We start from the raw sequence: 8,913 nt of genomic DNA on the forward strand, positions 1-8,913 counted from the left end.
AGCAGGGCACTATTCGGCCCTAGGAACCTTCTATAAGGTAGCATCCACAGCTTGGGGGCCTTCCATGAGCGAAACAATCAACCAACATGTGGCACGATGCCTACCGTGCCTGCAACACAATCCTCCTGCATCACTAACCGAGCCTTGCTTCAAAGCACACCCCCACCTCAAGGGCCATGGACTCACCTCCAGAGAAACTTCATTGGGCCACTTCCACAGGCGCAAGGCAATTTGCAGCATGCCCCAGTGGTGGTGGATCAATTCACTAAATGGATCGAAGCAATCCCCTGCCACCCCAACACCGCATGAAATCATATGTTTTGTCGGTCGGAAATACCGGTACAAGTGAACAGTGATCAAGGCTCGAACATTACTGGTAAAATTTTTACCCACCTGCAGGAAATGTTGTGGATAAAACACAAATTACATATTGCTCACCACCCCCAGTCATCCGGAGGGGTCGAAAGGGGGAACAGGACCCTCAAGTTAATGTTTAAAAAATTGTGTGCGGACCACCCCACTCAATGGGCTAACATGCTGCCAATGTGCTTAATGGCAATGAGGTCCACACCTCATAGAACAACAGGGGTCTCCTCATATCACGGGGAGGCTCATGAGAACACCAGGCCAGCTAACACTAACAGGGATGAGTCCTCTGACAATGAACTCATGTAGTTCCAAGTGGCTGGAACAAGTGATAGATCACACCGATTAGATGAATCGATTTGTGGCCACGAAATTGGGGAAGTTAAAAAGACAAAGTAAAAGGTACTTTGACAAGAAAGTACGCCCCTTTGAATATCAGGTGGAGGACTCTGTAATGATTCCAAATGATGGGAAAAAGAAGCATGCCTTTGAGCCCAGGTGGTGGGGACCGCATACAATTATAGACCGATTGACCCCCGCGGTTTATTTCATTCAGTTACCGGGGAAAAAGGCTGTTAAGTACAAGAAATTGTATCACATTAATCAATTAAAAACTGCCAAAGAGTAAACACTGCACTGATCTTGTTTCCCACAGAACCATGTTATGGATCCTTATGATTGTCAGGACAATACTGGCCACGACTGAAGCCAAGAGAAGCGGGAGCTACAGCATGACTCACGAATGCCATGGATGTGCTTGGAGTAGCGATGGTGCACTGGAAATACAGGAAGGGTGGTCTCCATTGGAGGTGTTATTGTACTATAGTGAATCCCCTATGTGTGGCATACACCTTACGAGGTGGAGACCGAATCAGGCCCAGTATGTGTATATGAGTCACAGGGCACATTGCGTGACCACCAATGCCAAGGCGATGAGGCATGGGAGTCAGGAGTGCCCCATTAAGGTACATAGTCAAACACCTTTTAAGTAACACTCTTACAACACCCGAGATTTTGCGGTTTCTAGCAGGTAAAATCAAACACAAATTAAACATGGTAGTTTGGTGTCACCCCTCCTTACGCCATTCCCAAGTTCGGCCAAGGAGCGTACAGCACATTTTGGTGCCTCTGCGTTTCACTCGGCAAGTGAGACACCATAAGTAAAGAATAATCGCGAGTTGACAGATAACTAAAGTGTGGGAAGCGATTCGGATCCAAACTGGGACTTCTTTATTTCTGAAAAGGTCCCATTAAGGCGGAATGGTGATCTCGAGAATCTTTTTCCCTATCTCAATTGTTTTCTGTTTTAGAGTGTAGAAGTGTTTTTGTGAGATAATTATAGCTTTTAGCAGAGCAGTAAGATGTTCGGGTAGAGGGGGAATTGCATAGCCGAAATGTACAACATAATCCTGCAGGTTTGTAATGTTTTCCTTCACAGTGAGGTGGACAGTGGAAGGTTCAGGAATGGGGACAATCCGTTCCTGGGCCACTTGAACTGATGCCTCAGGTTTGAAGCAAAAACTGCTGTCACTCACCGTACACCAGAAGTGTCCATGTTGGTAGTGGGGCGCACTGGTGGTGTCACAATATGTCCCACCCCCGATGTGTGCTACCTGTGGAGGGACATGGTCTTGTGTCATTACCTCCATGGTGCAGTTAATAGGCTGTGCTCCAGCAGCTTTAAACCCACACTGTGACTGTGAATGGGCACTCAAGTACTGGGGACACAGAATTACGTGTGCACCCAGGCTCCAGCACCCGGAGAGGTCAGTACCCGTTATAGTGTGCTCCCACTTTATGACATAGGGTGGGACCGCTGTGAAACGAATGTGTGCACCTCCCTGAATAAGTCCAATGTTCTCCACCCGGTATACCGGTGCGGGTCGGGCTGTCCCGCCCATGACCGGCATCCTTAATACGATTCCCATAATGGTGTGATTAGATTCCCATAGTCTACTGGGACAGGGTAAGCTTCAGAGGATAGGCGGAGCTGACATGGGCTTAGTGAATTGCTGTATGGGTGGAGGGCTGCGAGGTGCTTGTTCCTGATCCAAGAGGGGACTACACCTTGTTTTAAATCCTCCAGGTTGTTGCGGCCCTCGCCCAACAACTATGCCCCATACAATACGCACACCTCGTTCTGTGCAGCCTGGTCCGAAGCATTCCTATCCTCCTGTATGAGTGCATTCACTGTCTGTGCATGTTTTTCCAGCTCAGCCACTATTTCTTTTAAATGGACAGTCATAGCCTGGACCTTGTGTAGTTCTGAACTTACTACTGTGTTCTCTTGTTTCAGGATTTTCCTCAATTGGTTCTTTAAACCGTTTATCTGTGTTTGTAGTGCAATGTCATCTAGGCTATTTATTACAGAGGATGCTGTATTGTAGGCAGTAAAAACGTTGTTTATGTTTTCCCCTTCTAGGTCTCCCCAAGCCCATTTAGGGTGTATAGGTCTGCTTTGTCTACATTTCCAAAGTCTAACTCATAAAATTTCTTGAACATGTCTCTAAGTAGGGCCTGGTCTAGCAGCTCTGTTTCCTTTGGGCACCATGCAGGTAGGTGTACCTCGGTAAGGTTTAAAATTACTGAAGCTACTGCATAATGTAGCCCCTGGTATTATACCTTTTCGGTCGGTACCAATACTAATCCGTTCCCAGGTCCCTTGGTGGTGGTAGGACACCTTTCTATTACTGTGCTTATTGGCGGGGTTGTGGGCAGGGGTTTCTTAATGTGTGCTCTTAGTTCGGTGGCGTTAATTGGGAGTGGGGAGTGTGGGACCGCACACCGTGTAGGCTAGAATCCCACCCCATCCCTTCCCCTTCATCTTGCCATTGCCTGGCGAAGGCGATTGATATGCCTGTGGGACAAATATCCTCTGATCCCCACATGCAAACGTAAATTCCTTGTTCGGATTCCCACCATTTGTCCCAACACACTTTTACTCCTCCCCATGTCCCCGTGATGGTGCAGTACGTATCATTACCGAGTCTTTCCCAGTCCGATTCCTGGTTCCATGCATCCTTGCTGAGTTTTCTGAGCCACCACTATTTTCTCAGGGGAATGTTTCCTTTGCAAGTCAAACATACACGTTTTCCTTCTGTAACACTGACTCGGGCAGCGATGATCCGTATCCGGGGACATGGAAGTGAGACCTCCCCGTAGGTAAAACCTTCCTGGCTGGAGTAGCAGATAGAATTAGATCCCAGCCACCCTGGCCATCTTCCCTCGTGGGCATAAATGGCGAGTTCTTCCACGTCTCGAGGACCATCCCCGACGGTTACGATCGGTGCTCTTTCTCCTGAACACCTGTAAATTAGGGATTCTTCCATGTCTCCTGGGTCGCCGCTGCTCATCCCTATCAGGGCGAGCAGGAACAGGATCGTTCTCATGTTGTCCTCTTTCCTGTAGGGGCACATAAAACAGATTGTCTCGCCCTGAGAAAGCTCTCTGGCTTGACAAAGATGACCGAGTTCCAATTCGGCTCTCTTCCTTTCAGACATGGTATAGTCTTTAATCGACTCGTTGTCTTATTCAGTTCCTTATGGACTGATGTCTGCTTCTAACTTTTATCTCATAGCCGTTTTGCTTGTTATCTCACCGGTGCTTCCCTTAATAGTTATACCGATAGATTCTTCTTACTCCCGGGTGTTACCCGGTCTGTGCCTCTTTTAATAGCTGCACAGGTAACCCTAACCCTAACCCTTTTCTTACCCCAGTAACTAATACATACATATTTATCATTACACATAATTTTGCACTACTCTCAATTACTCACTAAACATTCTTATATTCTTATCGTACTATATATGTACATCTGCCACCCATCTCCGGTGGCCAGGTTAATTCCTGCCTTCTTTCTTTTTTTCTTCTTTTGCCCCCGGGTGTCCAGCGGGGCCGGTAGTAAGTCGGCTTGCACCGCTGGACCTAGAGTGTCCTGACCGGAGGTGGGTTCGAGTCCCACACTATCGGGGGAACGTCCCCTCTGGTGCTACAGCACACCGCTCCTTTGGGGGTGGCTACCTGATTCGTTTCTTCCCCTGGGGGTTCTGCCTGGCTGAGGGCTATGGGCTGGGGACTATCACTTGGTGGCTGGTCCACTGCTATCTCTTCTGGGGGTCCCTCGTTGCCCGAGGCTACTGGCTGGGTATCCCTGCTCGCGGGCTGGTCTCTGACCTTAGGTGCCCTTTTGCGGCTGGTCCCTTTCCCGGGGCTGAACCTTTCAAATTGGAGCACTAGTGACCACGGTGTCTTTGGCTGTGGTGTGTGGGGAGTCCTTCTTAAGGCTCTGGCTACTGGGGGTACGTCCGAGTCCCAAATGACTGGGGGGACAGCTCCTCCAGTGACACAGTCCACCGCCCCTCTAGGTGCAGTCTGTGGGTCTGCCATGTCCCCTGTGGGATTTCCACAGTCGGGGGTCGTTGGCTGGGGGTTCCTGTCTTTAGTGCGTTTTACAGTTTTTGGCTGTCCCTTACGTTTAGCTGCTGCCCCTAGGTTGAAAAGTTTGCACTGGTTTATGTGGAACCACTATGTTCGGTGGGGCAATTTTATGGCATAGACCATGGGGCTTGCCTTGTCAACAATGTGGTACGGTCCCATGTACAGTGCCTCAAAGACGTCTACTCGAGCGTAGTTCCTCACCATAATCTGGCCCTCTATCTCCCATTCGTGATGCTTGCGGGGTTCTAGCAGCAGTCGGTTGCTTCGATGCTGTTTTCCCATGTTGTTAGCAGCCTGCCAGTGAATCTGTTTAAGGTGTACAAAGCTGTCCCAGTTCGCTTCCTGAAGCTGACCTTCTGTGAGTACCAGGGCTAACACATGAGTGGGGGTTCGCATGGCTCTGCCGGTCATGAACTCGTATGGGGAGTACCCCGTGCTCTTTGACCGGCTGGCCCGGATCCCCATGAGGACCAGTGGCAGGACCTCTACCCACACTTTAGCTGTGTCCCCTGTCTCTTTGTGCAGCCTTTCTTTGATGGTGCAGTTTAAGTGCTCCACAGGCCCTAATGACTGCATATTGTGGGCGACATGCCAGTTCCCTTTGATGCCGAGTACCTGAACGGTCTCCTGCATCACCTGCCCAGTGAACTGATTCACCTGGTCGGACTCCATATATTGTGGTAGTCAACATCGCGAGAACACTTCTCTGACCAGGATCCTGGCTGTTCCCAGGGCCGTGGCTGTTCGTCATGGGAAGGTTTCCAGCCATTTGATGAGTACATCCACCAATACTTGGCAGTACTTGTAGCCTCCCTGGGCAGTGGGTAGGGGCCCGATGTAATCGATTTGGATCGACTGCCAGGGTCCCTCTACCCTCCTATGTCCCATAGACACCTTTCTTTTCTGGGGGTCGGGTTTGTTGGCCGCGCACACCAGACAGCTAGCACAGAACTCGCGAACATCTTCCCTGAGTCCTGGCCACCACTCTGCCTGTTCCACTCATTGTCAAGTGGTCTCAGGTCTGGGATGTCCTGCTCCTGGACCCTCGTGGGCCAGCTGGAGGAATTCTCTCCGGTGTTGTTGCGGTACTACCCATTGCTCCCCCTTGAACAGCATGCCTTCTTTAATGGCAATTGCTGCAGTGCCATACAGGCCGTCTACCTTTTCCCCTTTAGCTAGCATGTTCAGGACAGTTTTGAGGACGGGGTCTTGGGTCTGAACCATTTTGAGGTCCGGAGGCAAAGCTATCCCTGCGTTCCCTGCTGTCCCCACCCTGCCCCTGACTGCTGCAATGGGTCCTGGGTTGTACGGACTCCAGAGCTTGCCCGTGGGGGCCCCCTGCTTGGCCAACATGTCAGCCTGCTGGTTTCCCTTGCTACGGGGTTCAGTGGTGAAATGTGCCTTCACCTTATGTATATAGATATTCCCTTCCTCCCCTACAGCTTTCATGATCTTTTGCAGTCGGGACTTAATTGCCAGGGGTCTCCCATCTGCGGATGTGTATCCACGGCGGGACCAGATAGCCAGGTACTCCTTACACAAATTGCATGTGAACATACTGTCCGAGCAAATCGTGTATGGGGTAGGGAATTCTTCGGGGTGTGTGACTACGGACACCACCGCAGACAGTTCAGCGTGCTGGGTGCTCAAAGTACTGGGGAGTTTAACCGCCAGGGCAATGCCTGCCTCGGGGTCATAAACTCCGCAGCCTGTGAGTCGTTCACCCACAGATACTATGCTTGAACCGTCCACATAGATCTCTCGGCCTGTGGGGTGTAACCCAGCCCGAAAGCCTATGTTAATTTCCCATACCCCTTCTACGGAACACCGGTGGGCTGTCCCTGGATAAATCATGTTGGCTGCGAGTCTTGGCTCGCAGAGACCCTTTACCCTTAGGTCCATTTGGGAGAGGAGTAAGGTCCAGCGAGCAATGCGGGCACTGCTCACTGTCCCATCCGTGATCCTCCCGTCCAGGAGCATTTGGGTGGGCGTATGGTGGGTAAGGAGTGTGATAGGGGACCCCCCTGTGAAGATCAGTAATCTTTTCACAGCCCAGTGAGTGGCTAGGAGGTGCTGCTCACAGTTGGAGTATCCCTTCTCCACATCCGTGAGTATCCCGGAGGAGTAGACCACTGGTCTCAGCCGGCCGTGCCACTCTTGGAACTGTACTGCACTCAGGCTGTCCCCACTGGCTGCTACCTCCAGGAAAAACTCTTTACCCCCATCGATGGCCTCGAGAGCTGGCGCGGTCTACAGGTCTTTCTTGAGTTGGATAAATGCTGCCTCGCAACCTTTGTCCCATTCCCACTCCACTCCCTTGTGTAGGAGTCGGAGCAGAGGGGCTGCGGTGGCTGCATAATCCTCAATGAAATCCCAGGTTAGCCCTAGAAAAGATCTTACTCCTGTCACTGTGTTAGGGGCGGGTACCTTCTGCACTGCTTCCCTTCGAGCTTTGTCAATGGCTCTTTCCCCAGCGCACACAGCCAGTCCCAGGAATTTTACTTTCTTCAGGCCGATCTGTGCCTTCTTGGGGTTTACTTTAAATCTCTCTTCTTTCAGAAGTTCCAGCAGCTCAGCCAGCAGTGGGCCATGCTCCTCCTCCTCATCGGTGAACAGGAGCAGGTTATCCACACATTGTACTAATTGCTGGGGTCTGCTGAAACTCTTTAAACAGTTGGCCATACACTGATGGAAAATACTGGGACTGTTGTGGAAGCCCTGAGGGAGACAGTTCCAAGTATATTGTTGTCCTTTAAAGGTAAAAGCAAACTTGTACTGATCTTCCTTTCATAAAGGTATGGACCAGAATCCGTTGGAAATATCCAGCACCATGAAGGTGGTCGCGGAGGCTGGGATACTTCCAATGAGGTCGGCGACAGCAGCAACGGTGGGTGCACAGGCGGGCATGTTACGGTTGAGTACTCGATAGTCCACTGTGGCTCTCCAGGAGTTGTCCGGTTTCTTAACCGGCCACAATGGAGAGCTCACATGGGTAGCTATTGGTCTCAGTACCCGCTGTTTAACTAAAGAACCCAAGGCTGTTTCCATGTCTGCCTTCGCCTCCCTGGGGAAGTTGTACTGTTGTCGGGTCATGGGGTCCTCATCTATGCTAACTCGACCCCATTTATTCTCCCACAGTCGTGTTTGTGAGTGGCAAAAGCTGCAAGATTTTTCCTCATATTCTTGATATTCTGTCGGAGTGTTACTGACCAGTGATTCAAGGTCGTAACCCTTCCTTGGCTTCATGGTGCACACCGTCCCTTTGCCCTGTTTTCCTGGTTTTTTAAATCCACTAGAATCCCGTGGTCCAGAATGAAGTCAGCCCCCAGGATCTCTATCCCTTCCTGCTCCCACTTCATCAGGACACAAGTCCACTTACTGTGGACAGTACCTAAATGAATGGAGAGCAGAACAGAGAATGAGCCAGTCTGTTCAGTGCCTGTGAAACCCAACAAGCTGTAGGGGACCCCGTTAGATAGAGGTGAGGCAGCGGGTTTAGCTGCATAGACAAGGGTGCTTGAGGCACCGGTGTCCAGCAGGTAAGTGTAGAATTTACCAATATCTCGCAAAGATTCCAGGTACCTTTCCCCTGCAGAGGAGAAGAATCCCTTTCTGGGCTTTTAAAATGAGTTTAAAGGGGCAGACGAAGCCTGCGGGGGATAAAAGGGGATGCATTCATGGAGACCTCCCCCCCCCGCCCCCCAGTGTTTGGACTCATAGGAAAGGGAATTCAAAATGGACCTAAATTACAGAAGCTTGAGATCCCCTAAACATCTATGGGAAGGAGCATATCAATTTTAAGATTCTACAACATTTTGGCTGCGAAAAAGAGTTACCAAATACAGGAGGTGGGGCCAACCTCTGAAGCAAATTCATGTATGAAGGATCCCAGGCTATTCACCCCCGAAGAGATAATTGAATTACCCAATCAAGCACAATGGAAATCATGGTCAGAAAAACTGGACAATCCTAAAACAATGCAAAACCAGTGATAGCACATTCTCACACCTTAATCGAGTTACTGCTGACAAAGGAGACATTTGAAAATCAATGGACAGAACAGTTTAAACAGAGCCCAAGAGATTTGATGGGAGATAACAGAGCCTTTTT

Source organism: Pristiophorus japonicus, chromosome 7 (genome assembly GCF_044704955.1).
Source record: "Pristiophorus japonicus isolate sPriJap1 chromosome 7, sPriJap1.hap1, whole genome shotgun sequence".
NCBI classification, from domain to species: Eukaryota; Metazoa; Chordata; class Chondrichthyes; family Pristiophoridae; genus Pristiophorus; species Pristiophorus japonicus.